Here is a 20,958-nt window from a genome sequence, read left to right on the forward strand (position 1 = left end):
CGTTTGTCGAAAATCGTTATTTTGGGCGCTGATCATTACTAGAATAAAAGTACATGGTCAATTTAAGCCTGCACTGATATTAGTGTTTTCATGCAATCCAGATAACGGAACCAGCCTGCCAAAGTGCGCAAACCCAAATCAGTGCAGTGTAAAACATAAGATTTTGGGGAGGTTTTCGCAACCCGTAACAAGGTGAACGCAGCTGGAGCTGCCCAGTGTTATTCCCGATGAGGTGGAAAAGCCTTAAAGAGGAGATGGGGCTAGTGTTGTCATCCTCGAGGAAAGCTAACTTCGCAAACACGCGTAAATTTTAATGTCTACCGTCGAGAAGAAGAATGCAGTGGTTTTAGTAAGATTCTCTTCAAAGCTAAAACCCCATGCACCAAATACTACGAATACACAGGTGGTTGACGACTCCCTCACTGCGTGCTCATAAACAGTGTACGACAGCATTCTTGATCTGCTTGGCCATGAATGTGTATCCGTAGCCCTCTCCAGGAGCATTCATTGTGCCGGATTCCATCCGGCAAAGTTGACGGATAGCTTTAATCACAAAAGACTTGAGACAGAAAGATTACAGCGCTCGTCCAAACAATGTGACAATGATCCAATTATTTGTATTTGCTACGTGTGTTCACTTGTCAAACGCGCACTCGGCGTCATTGGCAAAAGAAGCGCCTTGACGTTATTGCAGTTTTCCTTCACTTTAAACATCTGTTCCGCAAAGGTTAAATTTCTGTGTTCAAACACGCATGGCATAATACCACTCCAGCTGTGTCATATTTTCGGTACATTCAATATGAACATCAAAGACTTGAAGGAAGGTTGTATTATCACTTTTTATTTCGTATGTGTGATGTTGATTCGATAGCGAGGAGGCAGGCCAGTTCTCATGAACAAACCGTTTAGTTGCGTCGTTAATATCGCTCACTCAGCTTTGCACGTACTGTACGAATTCAAAATGGCGTTGTTGCTTTAATCTGCAAATTTTTTTTGAAGTAGTAGTACAAATATTTCGCTGTGGAAGTGCGAAGCGCTAAACTTTATAGAATAATCAAAGCATTGAGAAAAGTGTGTCGTGATATAGGGTAGCTATTTTAGGCAAAGAATAAGTTTTTCGTGGTGGTGCCTGTTTCCTGCTGGTGAATGATGTCCTAGAGGTGGAAAATTGTTCCTACAAGAACAGTTACCCGGGCTTTCAAGATGAAAATTATTTTCATGTCAGCCACCCTAACTGCACTGAATCGCCATGTCGAATCAAAATGCGATAAGATTTCTGTCCAGATCACGAGTGATTGGGACGGCGATAAGTGACGTCGACCTGTGCTCAGGGGTGGGGCGCTAAAGTATTATAGCGCGTAAGTTTCCTGCCGTGCTAACTGTGCATGACTCTGAATATCGGGTAGTGCGAGGCCGGTTAATATATCAGATATTGTGCTCTCTGGTAGTCCATGCGGCCTGGTTGGGCGGTAAACTTATGCGGATGCCAGTGTGAGGAGCTGAGACGATTAGTTTCCGGATGCAAAGCACTATCTGCTCGTGTGCCCATTCACCTAGCACGCTTCACGAAAATATCCTGGAAAGGCGTTCAACAGAAAATGTAGCGGTGCCTTCGGCCTATACTGTCGTTGTACCGGCGTTATCACAGCGTCCGTTGTTATTGTGTCAACCATGTTCATGCTTTCATTTTAATGTTCATTTTAATACCCTGGTGTTCCCGATGACGCATGTTGTTTTCTCACACATCGCATTCCATGTGAAGGTGGAATGTGAAAGTACTTGTGTGTTTGAACTTTGGTGCTTGTTCATGATGCCATTGTGGTTCGTACTAAACAGAAGTTGTGCAGCTTAGTGTCTCTCTTAAATAAATTATCATTTCCGAGTTTACAAGCACGAGAATCATTGTTTTTCTTAAAATAATAATAATAATAATAATAATAATAATAATAATAATAATAATAATAATAATAATAATAATAATAATAATAATAATAATAATAATAATAATAATAATAATAATAATAATAATAATAATAATAATAATAATATCAATAATAATATAATGATAACAGTAATCACATTATAATTATATAGTGTATTAATAATAATGTATTGTTAATATTATTATATAATATAAGTTTCAAGTGTACCATCTGAAAACCACCATATGATTGGCAGACGTCTAGTGGAGGGCTCCAGAAATTAAGACCACCTGGTGTTTTAAACATGCACCTCAATCTAAGCACAAGGGCCTGAAGCATCTTTGCTGCCATCTAAGAAGCGGCCGCTGCGTCCGGCATTTGCGTATCTTGCGGGTGAGCAGCCGAGTGCCTTTGCCACAAAGTCACCGTGGCGCGTTGTTTTATGCCCATGGTATGATGCCCATGGTGTTTTATGCCCATGGTGTTTTATGCCCATGGTATGATGACCATACCAGATCAGCAGCATACTATGTCAATATTTGGTGAATTAGCAGAACAAGAGAAACTGCCGTCATGTCATGTCATGTAAGATTTCTCTTCGTGCCATAGCTGGACTTCTTCTCTTCGTGCCATGGTGAAAAACACGATGCTTGTGCAAAAAAAAAAAAAACATCACCATTGTAGCGCGAAGGCTCGAGGTATGAGGCACAGAAGGATGCTGGTTCAGATTCTGCTAACAGGATGTTGTTGTCTTTTTGTCCATGTAACTTTCTTCACATGTACAACAAAGCTATTGCAACACAAAAAAAAAAACGCCACAACTGACGCCCTCTGTACTTTCTTTTGCTTACTTATCTCTTAATGTTCAGTCATTAGTGTTGGCCATGCATTGACTTTACAGCATGCAAATATTAACCAAATGGCCATAATATTATCACGCACTTGTAGCGCTTCCATAAGTAGGTGCAGTCGGTGACAGCCCAAGGATAAATATAGGGTCCGCCCAAGAAGCCGCATGTTTATCCGCGTTACTGTTTTACGCTGCACAAACGAAGGAAATCGATAAAGCGTTTTGTCATTCTGTCGGAGTGTTCCGTCGCAGACAAAGAATCTCTTTAACGAGATTTTTTGTCTCCTTGAATAGCTTGCCCGTGTCCTGTCGAGTGACTGTACCTTCGACTTCCACTGCACACTTTATGGTGATACTGGTGAGATTGTCGTTCCTTCTGTTAACGCTCACGTCGGTTACCTTGTTTAGAGCTGCGAATCTATTCTGAAGAGAAACTCAGAATTTCTATACTCTCGCTTTGATCACTAGCTCATCTAGCGTACTAGTTTATGCCTTCGCTTTTTCAAAAATCTAATCAACTAGACCTTTTACCACTGAATGGTGCACTACATCGGATCTTGCCGACTACTTCTGTACAATACCTGGGTGTTGTTACGACCTGCACCGCCGCCGAGACTGTTGCGTAGTGCCCCGAGGTCACGGGCCGCCAAGGTCACCAGCCGTTTTGTAGCGCGTGTTTCTCAACTCGCCACTGCTTTTGCGCGGAGCTGATAGACGAGCGGACAGGACAACGGTGAGTTAAGGGAATATTTATATACAGCTTAGAAAAGAGGTGTTACTTATTCGGCATTGGGGCCGACAGCTTAAGGACTCGAAGAGCCAAGATGTCTTCTCCCTGACGCATACGTCCGCTCCTTGTCGACGCGTCGGTTGGATTTTTTATAGGCCCCGGGTTAACCCTTACGTCACCAACGTTCAATCGGAACTGCCGCTGGTGGCATCAACTTCTTTCAATCGAGACCCTCCGCTGGGTAGCGTCATAATCCTCCAATCCGGAGCCCTTGAGCTGGGTTGCACCCAAGGACGAATGATGTTAACATGCATTGCGCAAGACTCGCCATAATGGATGGCACCGATTCCTTTATCGGGCTGCTATCGGGCCCGTGGGCTGAGGGAGCTTGCCGTGCGTTGCGTAAGGGCTGATGCACACCGGCGACTAGCAGTGGTTGCGCGACCATTCGCGACTGGCAACCAAAAAGCGACTGATGTTAACACCGGCAGAGGCTGCATGCGAGCGACCGGAAGTCGCAAAACCGGAGAGTCATGTCCGGATGTCGTTATCAGCGTCAACCCTGGAAACCGGCCCCGATCAGCTTATTGCCGCCTGCTGATTGAGTGGAGCGAACCGAGTGTGCCGCATTTATTAAATGCGAAGCCTTTCTTAGCAAACTACGGCGACTTTGAGCGTTTCTATCTGTCTAGCCGCCTGCGACATTTAGCTATCCTAGTCGTTTCAATAATAGTATCGATACCAAACTTGGTATGGCATAACATGACTGTATGATAAACATATGTGACTAGTCATAACAGGCAAATTATTATATGTATGTGATGAATGCCATAATTTACATATCATGGTCCGGCAGCTCTTGCTGTTGTTGCGTCACATGGCATGTTGCAAAACTGGTATGGTATGACATGATTGCATGGTGAATACAAGCGACAGACCCTGACATGTGTTCATGACATGCGTGTCATGTAACAGCATGACTACCTTCCACACTCATGACGCGCTTGCGGCCATTTCACATATACAAAATTTGTTATTACGGTACGTGAGTGGATGACGAAGGTATGTGGCTGATGCAAACAGGGTAATCGTGAGATGCGTGTCATGTAATAACATGACTACATGCCACGCTCATGATGAGCTGGCAGCCGTTTCACTAGCTTCACTTATAGCAAATTTGGTATTGCGGGGCGTGAATGGATGATGGAGGTATGATACTGGTGCAAACATGATAAACATGAGACGCGTGTCCTGTAACAACATGACTACACGCTACGCTCATGATGTGCTCGAGGCCGTTTCGCTAGCTTCACATGAATCAAACTCAGTATTACGTGACGTGAACGAATGACATAGGTAAATGACGCATTAAAACATGATAATCACGAAGAAGGTGGAAAACGTACGCTACTACATTAGGATCCTCATCTAATCTTTCCCAGGACTAGCGTAGCATTCGCAATGCCATTCTCAAACTCCTGCCATACACAAGCTCTGCAGGGCTAAAACCAGTGCTCTCATGGGAAGCTGAAATCAAAGCGAACATTGCGCTAGGAATACACGCTTCCCAGTCACAGATGTGCTCGTCGCAAAAAGCTCTCAGTAATCGTTTCAGAAAGGAATGTATATGCTCTACCGATTAGATTAGATGGAAGGTGATGGATCAGGCTATGCTCTACTTTTATTTTGCTTTATCCAAAAAGGTAGAAGTTAAGCAGCTGGTGAAAACACAACCATTGTCTCATTGGATTTTAGAAGGAAATTCAACGCGTGCGAATGTAGGGAGCAGAGCATCCACGACATGAGTGAAATTAAGCTCCTTGAGTGGTATCGCTTCTGAAAATTTTGTGGCTACCCAGAGGGCCGTCAGGATGTACCGACAACCTTGCTTTGACTTTGGCAATGACCCGACAATATCAGGTACTAAGCGCCGAAATTATTCGGTGATAATTGGTACAAGTTTCATGGGTGCCTTCAACTTAGCCGTAGATTTCCATACTCTCTGACAAGTATGGCATGAGTGTACGAAGTCTTCAATATTATTCCAGCATTTCGGCGAATAAAACTCAAAGGAAATTCTAGTCTCAGTCTTCTTTATACTGCGATGCCCTGTCCATGCGTTTTCATGTGCCAGTTCCAATAGTTGGCGACGATACTTTTGTGGCACCAAGAGCTGCTCATACTTGCGACTTTGCTCATTTCTGTAGCTCAGATACAGAAGCCCTTCCTTCTCAAAAAAAGAAACATTTTGGTCTTTGTTCCAAATTTGGCGCTTTCCGTCAGTGCTTTATTTCAGAGGTCCTCACTCTGCTCTCGAATGAGCGTTTCTTGGTCAACCCTCCAGAGCTCACTCCAACTTTCCGGTACAGGCTAGAGCGTTGCACCCCTCTTGCCCTGACTCAAGGACTCTGATTCAACTCAAGGTGCAAGTCATCTCCTCCACCGGCAGAGACAGCCCCAGACGCTTCGGCGACGGGCCTCTGGAGTGACTGCTCGAGTCACTCACCGTCACAATTTCCTGTCCGAGGTTCCGTCGAGTCGCCGCCAAGGTCCCACAGATCAGCAGCTTTTGCAAGTGGTGTTTCACTACAATGAACAAGATCAAGTTCTTGCGAAAGCTTCCGCACTAGCGATTGCGTGAGGGTCATGAACGCTAAGTTGGAGAAAAACGATACACCCTGCTCTTTGAGAAGCTGCTCAGATTTATTGGAAAGAAATATAGAAAAAGCGATAGGGAAGCACGGCAGACACAGCCGCTTCGGTGCGAAGCTTACCGAACGGCCTTCAATGACAACTGTAGCAATTGGCAAGCAAGCACTCTGCTCCTGGACGAGTTGCCTGATCCACCCGCATTCTCCTGTAAAGTGTTCTGGAGACACAAACGAAGGATGGACAACATTCATGGTAGCCGCTGAGTCTCGCAGTGCTTGACAAGTTTCCAATTCCCACTAATTACCTCGAGATACGGCTCTAACAACCGCATTTTCTTTTCCTATTTTCGGATTGTTGCGAAAGCAAACTTTTGTTTTACAATTTACCGCAATGTGCCCATCCTTTTCGCAGTTGTAGCAGATTAGCGGCTTCCGTGAATCAAACACCCATGTGGTATCAGCGCGCTGTTTAGGAACCTCACTCGATTTCTCCGCTTCCGTTTGACCTTCCCTTACAGTATCTTTCGTTAGAGACGGTTCCTTTGTGAAATTACGGTGCTCAGTGGCTTTCCATTCGTCAGGTTTTTTTGAAAAGTTCTCTTTCCGTTCACCCTTTTAAACGCGCACTGCACTGCTATGCAACTTTCGGCGAGTATAATACCCCTCAGCGAACTCCGCTGCGTTGGAAGAAGACGAAGAAGTTCTAATGCATCAGCTGTGCTAGGTCAGTTCCTAGTTTTAGGGTGAAGGTCCTTAAAGCGGCACCCACTCGTCCCTCGGAGTAGTAGTAGTAGTCGTAGTGTGTAAGCAGTCTTACATTTTCACCTCCAAGGTGGTGCTGGGGGAGATTTCTTCTGTGCGTTGTTGAACAATATAAAATTCGTAGCGTGCACGTTAACTAAAACATGAATTTTCCGGTCTCTCATTCCCCCTTAGCAGCTATTGGCATGTACATTTAGCACTATCTGACAAGAAAGGGTTGCTACGTTATACTCGCTGGACGTAACCTCCTTGGTTTTAGAAAGATTTAGCGAGCGTTGGGCCGCAGTGCCATGAATACAGTGAACTAGTTTACACCATGAACTCGTGGTGGTTAAAGGTGGGAAGATGACACGAAGCGCGAGCCGTAAGAACGTGTGCGTGTGCCTCCTCTCCTTCATTCTTTGGAAGGTCCGCTGGATGGCGGTGCTTCTATATGAGGAATATATGATGAAACGATGCGAGATGGTGCACTTGGAGTGTTGAATAGGTTGATGAACGGCCACACCGACAGATGTATGGACGGACGGATGAATGGCTGCATGGACGGATGAACGCATGGGCGGACGCAGGAGCGGATGCATGGACGAACGCAGGGACGGACGCACAGATGGACGTGCGGACGCATGAACGAGCGCACGCACGGGTGGCCACACAGACGAACGCATGGACGGACGGACGGACGGATGCTTCGCCCCACTCTCCATCAAACACTCCGTGGGTATGCTGCCATTTTTTCGGTATTCTTCTCAGTCTGACATCCCCTATCGCTCTCCTGGGCTTCGTACTCCACCCGAAACAACCTGGAGGCTCCCGTCCATCTGTAAAAACATGTGAAGCGAACTTCTTGGCGCGCTGCGCCGTACCCACCAAGACACGGAACATCACCGCCAGATGCACTCGATGCCGCTTATATGGCAGCGGTGGCAAGTACTTCTCCTGCAGCCCCTGTGGAGGGAACTACAGACCATGACCCCGTAAACAAGCGATCGCACGATGATCAGCACAGCTCCAAACCATCGGAGAAAAATGGAGAGGATATGAACCAAGCGCCCTTCACGGTTGTGTTCTACAAAAAGAAAGAGGTACTGGCGTTCCTGTCGTCTTCTGTCCTACTGTGGAAGGCGGAAGCTTGTGGAAGGTCAACCCTAACATTGTGGCATCAGCGTTTGTAACGTCGGCCTAAGAGAAAGTTCTCAACCATCGCCTCAACAAGGATGGAAGCTTGGTGGTTACAGTGTCAACCCTACCCACTGCAAACCGTTTGCTCACTGTGACTGAACTGCCTTGTGTAGCTGCAGAAGCCCGAGTTCCGTACTCATACACGCCGAACTGTGGGAAAATACTGGATGTACCTCTGAGCTACTCAAATGAACAACTACAAGACTAACTACGGGATCAAGAAGTCGTTTCAGCGAGGAGGCTCACGACCTTTACACCCGAAAAGGGAGGAAAAGTCAAAGAGGTACGTCGTCGATCTGTGATTTTGGAATTTAGCAAGGATTCACCGCTACCTAAAAGAGTTACGCTTGGCTTCTGTAGTAACCCGGTTGCCGAATACGTCGGGGCAGCTACACAGTGTTACGAATGTCAAAGGCATGATCACATATCGAGACACTGCACACGCCCGGTGCGCTGCAAAGTGTGTGCTAGGCCTCACTCGCACAAAGAATGCACGTCAAGAATACAACCTAAATGTGCAAACAGTGGTGGCCCACACCCGGCCTCATATGGAGGATGCATGAAAAAGAAGGCTCCTACACCTGTACGCACGTCGGAGCAAGCACAAGGGAAACCACCAAGGCGGACTGAACCACCGCCTAACCCTGATGTGGTATTTCACGAGTATGAAAACCGTCTCTCAGGAACAACCACCACAGAGCCAAAAGACATCTGATAACACGTACGCAGATGGTACTAAAAAGAAACGGGAAATCCATGGGCTTGTCGTCTTCATCAAAATCATCGCAACGTACCTCACAAGACCCACCAAGCAAGCACTACCGTCGCCAGTCTCAGTCGCCGCAACATGACAAAGTGATCTGCGAGAGACAGCAACACGAAAACACCGATCAAGATAAAACACACATACTGATTCCTATGTTGTTTGCCGCCCTCAAAGCCCTTGTCAGCGCAAATCCCTCGTCAAGAAGTCTTGAAGAGGTAGAAGTAATCCTTGCAATGAAGCCCTTGGTGTCGACGTCCTACGCACCGCAGGGGCGCATTTCTTCACAGTAGCAATCATGGCTCCCCCTACGATATCGCCACCTGAACTGACAATACATAAAATATTTAGCACATGCGCCATATTCCAGTGTAACGCACGCGGGCTTCACTCAAAGCTTTCGGATTTCCGACAGCTGGTGCGAGCGTATCGATTCCCTTTCATCGTCATCTCTGAATCTCGAGTCGGACCACATTCCCGAATGGATGGGTATTATTTTCATCATTCAAAATTACTTGGTCATATTAGCAGATTACTCATAGACATTGGCAGAGATATTCTGGCCTCCGAGATCAACATGCCACCTCACAACGACAATGAATATGCGTGTGCCATCACAGCAATCGGCAAACAAGAATACACACTCCTTGCAGTATACCTGGAACCAGGCAAGCCTTTCGATGCATCGAGACTTGAAAAATTGATTTCAAGAACACCCTATCCACACAGCATTTGTGGAGACTTCAATGCCCACAATGAAATTCGGGGCAGCTCACACACTTCTGCGCGAGCAGCCAAGCTCACAGAACTACTCTCAAAACATTCCGCAGAACCTCTGAATGACGGCAGTATCACATATCTACGAGACTTTTCAACTACCAGTAGCATCGACGGCACCTTCGCAACAAGCTCAGTTGCCCGTAACTTTCACTGGTGCACCGACCTGGAAACACAGTGGAGTGATCACTACTTAATCATGATATCAGCTGTTGGTGCGAAGATGTCATCAAAGAAATGAATTACAAGATCTACTGATTGGGATTCATTCGAAGACACCGCTAGCAAAGGAATTACTACTGCCACCTAGGACGAAGAATTCCTCACTACGATGTATCATTGCCTAAAAGCATCCACACGTCTTTCAGCTAAGAATAACAGATTTCCGTCAAATGGTGAGGAGTTTGGAAAACTGTGTGCTATTCGCAGGCGAGCTGAAAGGGATGTATTGCGCACAAAGTGTCTTGAAGACCTTCGGGCCTGCTGACGGACACAACGTCATATCCGGCGTTACTTGGATAAACATAGCTGGCAAAGATGGCGCGACTTTTCCTCAACACTGGACGTTCATCAACAGGTAGGCAAAATATGGCGGGTCTTTAGAGGCAAGCGAATACCACTCCAACAGCTTCACCTTTCACCGCACTTACCCTTCACGAACGGAAATCCCTCAAAGAGCTGTCAGAAGGATACTGCACACTGTTGTCATCAACTTCAATATTCTGGAGCTCTTCCGCAAACACCTAGCCTGACTTCTCACGAGAGACAGTGCCAGCATTGAATTTGCCATTCACAATTGAAGAACTGAACACCGCGATGAGCTAATCAAACAGGCACATTTCACCCGGTCACGACGAAATAAGCTATGAAGCCATCGCAAAGTTACCGCACACCTCCCACCTAAGACTCCTAGAATATTATAATTCTTCATGGCTGTCTGGCAAAGCTCCCGCAGTATGGAAACTCCCTAAATAGCGCCCATTTTGAAACCTTCAAAGCTGCCAACAAGCGACGCCGCTTTCCGACCCATTGCTTTGTTAAGTTGCGTTGGAAAGCTTATGTGGCGGATGGTTCATTAACGAATGACTTGGGTTTTAGAAAAGCACGACAAATTTCCTCAAGAAAGGAACGGATTCCGTCAAGGCAGATCAGCTATCGATATTGTCATCCGCCTCGTCTCATCACTCGAAGAGGACCTTTTTTTTGGATGCATTCCAACAGCTATCTTTCTTGACATCGAAGCAGCTTTTGACTCCGTCTTTCTCCATGCCATTCTTGCAGTCATGAGTCAGTCTTGGCTTTGGAAGAAGACTATAATTGAATTGAGAGCTATTTAAAAAAACGGAACATGCCCTCTAAACGGTTCACCACAGTTCCACGCAGTAGAGAAAGGCGTACCCTAAGGCGCAGTGCTCAGTCCACTCCTTTTCAATATCACCCCGATATATATAACAAGGGTATTGCCGCCAGGAGTGCACATGACATTTTACGCCGACGAGATCGGTATCTGGAGTGCTTCAAGTTCGCGTTTTGTTACCATACAACGCCTTCAAAAAGCTTTACAGAACCTCTCCGTATATTTGGCTCCCCCGGGTATGCACGTTTCCCCAGAAAAGGGCACAACCATCGCATTCACGAGAAAGAAAATGACCAAGTATCTGCTCCTCCTCGGTGGCAGGTCACTGACCTATGTAAGGTCTCAGCAATTTCTTAGAATACTCGTCGACAGAAGTCTTTCCTGGTCTTCTCAGGAGAAGAAACTTCGAGCGAGAATACCTGTAGCATCACAAATTTTCAAATTCACTGCGGAAACACGATGGAGATGCAAATGCCGATCAACGGTCCTGCTTGAGAAAGCGTATATTGAAGGAACCTTACGTTATTGCTTACCGGCGCTTCACCGATTATCACCAACAAACAAGAGAACTTTAGAAGCCACACGAAACAATTGCCTACGAATCTGTCTAGGCCTTCCGAAGAGCTCATAAGGTTCGAGAACTGTAGCGGAAGCAGGATGTCTTCCGCCAGATGTCATCTGCACTCAAGAAATATTGCGCACTCATTTCCGCTATGTCATACATGGGAAGAACCATTTTCTGTACCACATAGATCTCACCCACATCAATCAAGCATTCGGCCAAGCTGTGCAAATGCAGCAACTTACTGCTATTAGACAGTCGAAGAAGTCGATGCCTCCAAGATTTCCTCAGTGGCCGCTTTCACCTCTTGATATTAAACAGTGTGTCCCAGGAATCAATGAAGCGAAAAGATGCATCGCAAAGACCACTCTGCTGCAGACTACTCTATTCTACTTAGCCCAGCATTACACTCAGCATTCTCGTATTTGTACTGACGCCTCAACTACCCACGAGATCTCATCATATGGCCTCTATGTTTCCTCTACAGGACAAAGTCTATCCTATCGGCTACACCGTAGGACATCATTAACGACAGCGAAACTTCATGGAAATAAAGAAGCAGCCCTCTACATTCTGAGTCAAATGCCGAACCGATGGGCGATCTTTACCGACTCTAAGGGAGCTCTACAAATACTTTTCAGCCTCTTAAACAAAACAAATTATCACCCAATTTCATTTGATATAGCATACTTACACCACTTTGCTATTATCACGGGTCACGCTATCACATTTGGATGGATACCGGCTCATTGCGGTATACTGGCCAATGAAAAAGCAGCTGAAGCGACCCGCAAGAGGCTTCAAAAGCAAAATTACAGGCAAAGCTAGTTCACTAAATCAGATGCTTCCCAGCTGGCTAAAAGGCTTGCTTCAGAAAAAAAGAAGACGCTATATGGAACCTCCCGACACATCATTACGCTTTCCTCCACTCTATTAATCCACATCTAAGGACTGGACTCCCATCCCGAATCCCTCGACACATGGAAACTCTCTAACACCGTATCCGGCCGAACAGTGCTTATAGAAACAATTTATGGTATCGCTTCGGTCAAGCAGACAGTCCATACTGCAATAACTGTGGCTCTCAAGAAAATGTAAAATATATCATGTTTGAGTGCCGAGCGTATGCCAATGAGCGTGCACTCTATAAACACTGCAACTTATAACGTTTCAAGAGCACTTTCTTAACCGCGTCATAGCTCTCAAACACTTTCCTCGAAAAGCATGTTATCCCGTCGGACACTTTGCCTGGTAGTAGAGCTGACAGGTTCTGTGCTCATAGAGACCGCTCCAAGGCATTTCCCTCACAGACGGGTTGAAACTTCACGAGATATTTCACATGTCCTCGCCTACTACGAACGGTGGCAGTTGGTCCCGAATTCTATGTTCCTGACTTGAAGCATACAGAAGCTACGCTAGGCGCCTGCGAACACTATAGGATTGCCAATTCTATTCGCTTAAGCTCTTGTCTATCGCCCTCCTTGCACTCGCGACGTTTGTGCCTTTCTGCTTCGTTACGTTCACGAACTTCTCGCCTTTCAGCCTTCTCGCGGCATGCTTTGGTATCCGCCCAGGGCTCATAAACTTCCTCAGCCGTCACTTCTCCATCCTTCATGATCTGAAAGACCGCTTTCTTTCGTTTCACATGACCCAAAGTAAGGCCAAGTTCCTCACAAATTTCGATACGCTCCTTCACTTTAAGGCTCTCCATCATTCTTACTAGCTTCTTGCTGTTTGCCCCTGTTGAGAATCTACTTGCCGCACCCATTGTAAGTCAACTAGCAAGACGGGCAACCAATTTTTAACACTGCCATGTTTATAGCCTCCGCATTACCTTGGTGTCGAAGCGCTCCGAACTGGCTTGAAACGATGAAAGCTCACTCACTAATGTTTCACACAGTCCTTCTCTAAACTACTATAACCTGCACTAGAGAAGCCTGGTGAATTGAGGGGAAAACATCAAGCACTCACCGCATCAATGTCGCCGACGCCGGCTGATCGCGCAGCTGCCATTCGCTGTTACGACTCACACCGGCGGCGACACTGTTGCGTAGTGCGCCGAGGTCACGGGCCACCAATGTCACCAGCCGTTTGGTAGCGTGTGTTTCTCGGCTGGAGACTGATTCTGCACAGAGCTGATAGACGAGTGAACAAAGACGACAGTGAGTTAAGACAAGGTTCATACACAACATAGAAATAGAGGCGTTACATATTCGGCACTGGGGCCGGCAGCTTAGGGACTCGAAGAGCCGGGATGTATTCTCTCTTACGCATCCGTTGGCTTCTTGTCGACGCATCGCTCGGCTTTACTTTATAGACCCTGGGTTACGCCTTGCGTCACCAACGTCCAATCAGAACCACCGCTCGTGGCGTCAGCTTCCTCAAATCGGGTCCCGTCTCTGGGTGGCGTCATAATCCTCCAATCCGGAACCACTGACCTGGGTTTCACTCAAGGATGAGTGATGTTGCGACGCATTCCTAAGAATCGCCAGACTGGATGGCACCGAATGCTTCATCGGGCTGCTATCGGGCCCGTGGGCTGAGAGAGCTCACCATGTGTTGCGTAAGACAGACCGCCGCTGCCGCTTGATGACGTTGTTGAGTTGATGACGTCAGGTGGGCTCGGTTGCTGGCCTTGACACAGATTGCCTTTGCAGAGGCAATGACGTTCGTTCTGCACTATCAGGCGTAACAGTGTGCACGCGGAACGAAGTCCATGTCATATTTTGTTTGGTCATTAGTACTCCGCCACGTCCAAGTACTGTTAGCCCATTTTCTGTAGAAGATATTCAAGGTTCGTAATTTATGATGGGCTGCAAAGTGTACTAATACCTCCCCTCTGCAATCCTAAAGCCAATGACATATTCCTCCACTGCATTGTGTCCGGCCTGCTTCTTGCCAACTTTGGCATTAATGCCGCTAATTAGTAGTATATTGTGTTTTTATTTCATTATTTCTGACTCTACGCCTTCATATAAGCGTTCAAACAAATGATAACTAAGACACGATACAGGTGCGTACCACCTTCATCTTGTACCTTTTGTTGAACTTAATTACTACGATTCTTGCCACCCTTTTACTGATTCCTCTGTGTTGCCAGCGATAATATTGTGTATAAGAAAACCCTACGTTTAATACTTTTCATTCAACTAATCCACGGTATAGCATAGGGCGTATTCATTCTTTAGCAGTGTATAAGCCACGCGTATCCTTCTAAATTAGCTGAGCTCTATTACATCTTGTTTGAGAGCCTCTGAATCCTCGCATTGCACAGCTGGGCTAGCCTCACTAGATAGCGTTTTATCTTTGAACGTAGACAAGTTCGGATTCCAATGGTGTGTTCCAGGCAGAGTAAGCTTAAACTCGTGGCGTCGCGTCACTGCTTCGAAAACCACCTGCACCCTGTGTAGAAACAAATGGGGGGCCGGCCGGCACTGGGGATTGAATTCAGCACCTCCCGTAGCTTAATAAGCGGACTCGTACGTGCAATGCCGCAGCTGCGGTGGCTGTCCAACCTCAGATTCTTAACACCCTCCGCAGATTCCTAGGTCTGACTGCCGTCTTTTCGCGTTGATGTGAAGCCACTGGGAACTGCAGACCGAGGGTTAATTTATGTTTTTATTAGGGAAGTAGTAGCCAAGTACTGAACCAAAGTAGCTAATCCTGCTTCGGTGAGGGAGTGAATTGGTAACAAAGAGTCACCAATGAGGCTGCACCCCAAACATTTTTTTATCTTTAACAATGCATTTATTATGCTTTTTAAGTAAATTTATTTATTTATTCATAATACCCCTAAAGGCCCTCGTGAGAGGGTATTACATAGGGGAAGTTACATAAGCAAAATTACAAACAATAAACGTCAAAAACAAAAAAAGGTCAAAAAAATTCAAATTAAATACAGACTAAGGTTGAGATATATGTTATAACAAGTAATCGGTAAAGACAGGAAAAATAGAGAAAAGAATAGGCAACAAATCATTAGAATACAGATAAGTACACAGTGAACAACCTATGAAAATGCAAGAAAAAATAATCAATACACTTGATTAAAAAAAAGAGAAAACAAGTAAAGCGTACACTCAAAAACGGATAAAAAATATACACTCACTCATCACACCTCAAATAAGCTGAATCAAGGTAAAAATACTACACGTGTGGTCTGCACGTTATCGAAAAGAGGGAAAAACAAGTAAAAGAGCAAAAGTTAGATGATGTCAGTATTTTGAATTAGTTCTTGAAATTTCGTGGCGTTTTTTTCTAAGGCAATGTGTGATGGTAGATTATTCCAATCGATTGTGGTACGCGGAATGAATGACTTGGAAAAAGCTGATGACTTACAGTTTAAGCGTTTAACTTCGTAGGGGTGATCGCGGCGAGGAAAAATAACGGCAGGTGGCTTGAAGAAATAGCTGTGAAGTGACACGTGGTGATAAAGTTTATGGAAAAGTGATAGGCATGCAAGTTTGCGACAATGAAATAGTTCGGGTAGCTCTGCTCGGCGTTTTAGTGCTGTGACGCTGGAATGACGTGAATAATCTGAAAATATGAAGCGAGCGGCACGATTTTGCAGTGATTCAATGTCGTTTATGATGTAAGCATGTTCGGGATCCTAAATGGCTGATGCATATTCTAATTTTGGACGTATTAGTGTAGTAAATTTATTTATTTATTCACAATGCAAGTTTGCGTATGTTAGGAGGAGCCTGTTTAAGGTTACGCTTGAGCAATCCGAAAGACCAGTTAGCAGCCGCCAGGGTGAGTTTTATATGGTAGTGCCATGTCAGATCAGGCTGCAAATGAATTCCAAGATATTTATAAGTGGAGACGAGGTCAACATTAGTATTATTCAACACGTAGGAGGTAGGAATCCGGGTTACGTGTTTACTGAAAGACGTAGACTTCGTTTTAGAGCAGTTTAGGGTCATTAGCCAAGATGAGCACCATGCATTAATAGCATTTAGATCAGTTTGCAAAGCTTTCCGGTCATTGTCAGAGGAAATTATTCGGTAAATCACACAGTCGTCAACAAAAATTCTAATTCGGGATGAGACACAGGATGGCAAGTCATTAATGTAGATTGGAAACAGTAGTGGACCAAGTACGCTACCCTGTGGGACTCCAGAAGTTACTGGTCTGAAGGAAGAGTTACAATTGTTAGTGGACGTGAACTGTGTTCTAGAAGAAAGGAAATCTTTTACCCATGCCAAAATGTTAGGGTGAATGTTAAGCCTAGATACGGTCAAAAGCTTTAGAAAAGTCGAAGAAAATAGCATCAACCTGGGATCCACCGTCGATATCTGAATGTATGTCATGAATGAAGCCGGCAAGCTGCGTGTCACATGAGTATCCTCGGCGAAAGCCATGCTGATATTTATGTATAATGTTATGATTTTCCAGGTAGTTAATTACTTGGGTGTGGATTATATGTTTAGGAAGTTTACAAATGGTACTGGTTAATGAGATGGGACGATAGTTTAATGGCGATGAGCGTTCACCAGACTTGAAGATGGGAATTAATTTAGTGATTCGCCAGTCATGTGGGATGCAGCTTAACGATAACGATTGTGAAAAAAATGGCAGACAGTATGGGACAAATGCTAGCTGATATATTCTTTAGTATCTTATTATTAAAGCCGACATGATCAAAAGCAGTAGAAATTTTGAGTTTATTTAGTAAGGAGAATATACCCGCTTCACTGACTATTATTTCTGGCATGCTGATATCAGGAATGAGGTTAACTTTCGGGCATGACGGGATGTCTTCACACGTGAATACCGAAATGAATGCGTCGTTTAAAACTTGTGCGCACTGAGACGTGGGAATGACGCTGTTATCACTGGTCGTAAGGACTATATCAGGATGATCAACAGAATTGATGACACGCCAAAATTTCCGAGGGTTATTTAATAGCTTAGATGTTAAGTCATGTTTGAAAAAATGACGTCGAGTTGTTGTGAGCAGTGACTGATATTCCTTATCACGTTTTTTGTAGCGTAACCAGGAAACTGAAAGGGGGTCTATTTTATTGGCTTGGCGGTAAAGTCTTTTCTTTTTGTTATTGAGGCGTCGCAGCTGTTGGTTATACCATGGAGCGGTGTTTACAGTTTTGATGGTGATAAGGGGAATGAACCTGCTGATTAAGTTGGTAAGTGCATTTTTAAACATGAGCCAATTATCTTCAACGGATCGGGATAAATACCCTCCTAAAAAGTTATTTGAGAATGACAGGAGTTCATTATTAATGCTATCGTAATCAGCTCTATTATAGCACCTTATTTGCTTATTGGTAGTTTTGCGCTTATTAGGGGAAATCCGGACGCTTCCAGTAAGGACGTCGTGATCAGAAAGCCCGTCAAGATGAGTAATTTCAGAAAAAATATCAGGGTTGTTAGTAAATACTAGGTCTAGAATATTAGCTGATGTGGCGGAACACCGCGTGGGATGAGTAATTAGTTGAGCCAGGGAAAAGTCGAGAGAAGACTGGACGAAATTATGAGCTTCACTTTGACCATCCCTAACGGATAGAGTTTACCAGCAAATGCTCGGGAAATTAAAATCGCCAAAAATTATTAAGAGAGAATTAGGAAAACGAGAACACAGTAGCGTCAAGACACGGGTAAATTCATTAGAAAAGTCAGTATTTGCATCTGGGGGGCGGTAAAAAACACCAATAAGTATGACGCGGCCGCCACACTTCAGGGATACCCATACACATTCCAAAAACGAGGTAACCGGAACAGGTACTGCAAGCACATCATTTTTTATCGCCAGAAGTACGCCACCTCCCCTTCCATGTTTCCTATCACAACGAAAAAATTTGTAACCTGCCCACGTGAGAAAAATACTGCTGTCAGGAATGTCATCGTTTAGCCACGTTTCAGTTAGTGCGACGATGGTTGGTGTGCAAGAATCAATGAGGGATGACAACGGAATGCTTTTGGACTGAACGCTTCTAATGTTCGTGTACAAAAAACGAACACCACCAGAACTTCTTTGGTGCGATGATAAGGAATGGTTAATTATTGAACGGGGGGTAGGGTCGGGCTGCAGTCATACCGTAGCGGAAGAGGATTGAGATACTAGTAGCAATGACAATATACTAGTAGCAATGACCCAGCATTGGCATTCCTACCAAGTTTATTAACTTCACGTTAGGCTGATGCGCTTTTTCAAGGAGTGGGAATGATGTGGGGTAATTCTCGTGCACTTTCTTAGCCTTGTAGAAAATAACCTGACCTTATATGAGTTCTCAACTTCACATTACTCATAGTTCGCCTGACCTCTGAACTGTCGGAAAGTTCATATTTGTTTTTAAAATAATGCGTTGCGGCTTCGAAGTTCTGACCTTGCGAGCTTAGCCCAGGTTAGATCCCTGGATGAAATTTTATGTCATGCGTTTATTCGCTTCTAACTTCTTTCTACGTCGCTCAATTTTCATAGTTTTAGCTTCAAAACGTCCTGAAATGTCAGAGTTTTGCTTATTTTGAGGAATAGAACCCCTTTTTGATTTTTTGTGTCAGCTGACGAGTTGCGTGCTTCCATTTTTCGAACTGTTTCTTGTGGCGTATGCCTTACCAAGTTGTGAGGAGACAGCCATTCATTACTCTTCGCAGAATGAATGGGTGTATTGGTTGTGTATATTGCTCCTTTATACAACAGCACAGAGACCTTAATCTCAATAGAAATGTTTATTTTTGAACACTGGTGCTGTTGCACTGCGTCGGATCATAGCACTGCCAGTTGCTCATTTGTTGAAACAGTAGTGCCATAAAAGTGCTTTTTAATGGTGTCGACACCCATTTGTTGAACACAACCTTAGTAGAATTCACTTTAAAGAGATCAGCCTTCACAACTTTCCCCAAAGAGGGGAAGGCTGCATTCAGAATAAAGTTCAGAAGCTGAGATGTGATGAGTTAACTGGACGGCAGCTTTGTCATGGACTTGACACTTCTTAAATACCGTACAGAGAATACCGTACGGAGCGCACAGAGAATAGTACCCAGATGTTGATTCCTTTCCCCTACTGCTTAAAGTCTTGTAACCAAATCAGGAGAGCCTTCAGCTTGCCTTCAAGAGCTGGACGCGATAGAAATATTCTGTTCCTTGGGCGCACTTCAAGTATTTAGTGTATGAAATATTTTCTAACTTGCTGTGCAGCCACTACGTGCCCTAATGGCGCAGTAGTGTGTGGGCCTTTTGATGTTTCTAACTGACTTTGAATTATGAAGGTACTATAACAATGCCTTGTTCTGATGCCAGGTAGCAATATACACTTGCACCGCAAATTATTGCGGCAATATTTCGTTGTTTATTGTGACGCGTGTATACAGGACACGTGTGTTTGTAAAGCATAAGTTACTTTGACTACATTTACAAGCCAACGAAGTTATCTCCACTGTATTTAGAAGCATAGGCGGGGTTGTGTCGTAGAACACCAGCTTGCTGCACAAACGATGCGGGTTTGATTCCCTTTCAGACTCAGTGATTTCGGTATTTATTTAATTCGCACCTTTCTCAAATTTTAAGCTACGCGAAGATGATAACTTTTCGCTCACAGTCAAACACCGTAATTTATGCGAAACGAGCTCTTTAGGGTCATTATGTTAAAAGTACACATAATACAGAGATACAGTTGTTTTCTTGTAGCCAGTTGAACTTCCTTTAATAACCGAAAGGCATTTTTTGCGTACTAGAAGTACTTTTCATGCCAATGTACGTATCTAGCTTTCTTAAGTCAGAGTGTCGCTTAGGTGTCATTGCTCTTATGATACCTTTCTCATCATGGCGTGAACCAAAATAAGTATGGGAGGGTAACATGGTTGGACGCATAGGACGCACTGGTCATGAATTTAATTTCACAGTGCCGTAACGTACGTCGTCAAACACTTTCTGCCAGACATTGGCACATGTACACGTGGGTGGCTATGCGCAACTGGTGGGCAGGTATGCGGCACGGGTGATTTACAGTTATGTCTACCCAGGAAGGCGAGTACACATATAAATAATTTTAGCGGGTGAGTGTTAAGAAGAAAAAGCTGACGTCGGCTGCGTTGACCCGACGCGCGCAAAGAATAATTGTGAGGGTCCCTGCCGTAATTGAACCCTACCACTCGGTGTGGCAGTCAAGTGTGCTACAACAGAGACACGCCAGGTTTCGGAACTGTTTTTTAAAGAGACGCTGATGTTCCTGAAGCGTCCATTCAGGTTGCAGTGCTGGCTCAGTTATGGTCTCTGCCGAACGTTGCCCACAGTTTTTGTTAGCGTAAGAAAAATACAGCAAAACTTAACCGAGTAACGGGCGTGGCAATAGCAACACTTTTCACACGGAGGTGCTACTTCTAATAGAAAAAATATATTCGAGATAAGATAGCTTGTTCAGTTTCAGGTAGATTTGTTCCAAAACA

General features: G+C 44.8%; 1 protein-coding gene across 1 annotated transcript in view; it reads left to right on the plus strand.

The window, feature by feature from the left end:
* LOC142799399 (carbohydrate sulfotransferase 1-like) overlaps positions 1–20,958 on the plus strand; it is a 73,260-nt gene that overhangs the window by 37,662 nt on the left and 14,640 nt on the right. The window lies entirely within an intron of this gene.

The sequence above is a fragment of the Rhipicephalus microplus genome, chromosome 1 (assembly GCF_043290135.1).
Source record: "Rhipicephalus microplus isolate Deutch F79 chromosome 1, USDA_Rmic, whole genome shotgun sequence".
NCBI classification, from domain to species: Eukaryota; Metazoa; Arthropoda; class Arachnida; order Ixodida; family Ixodidae; genus Rhipicephalus; species Rhipicephalus microplus.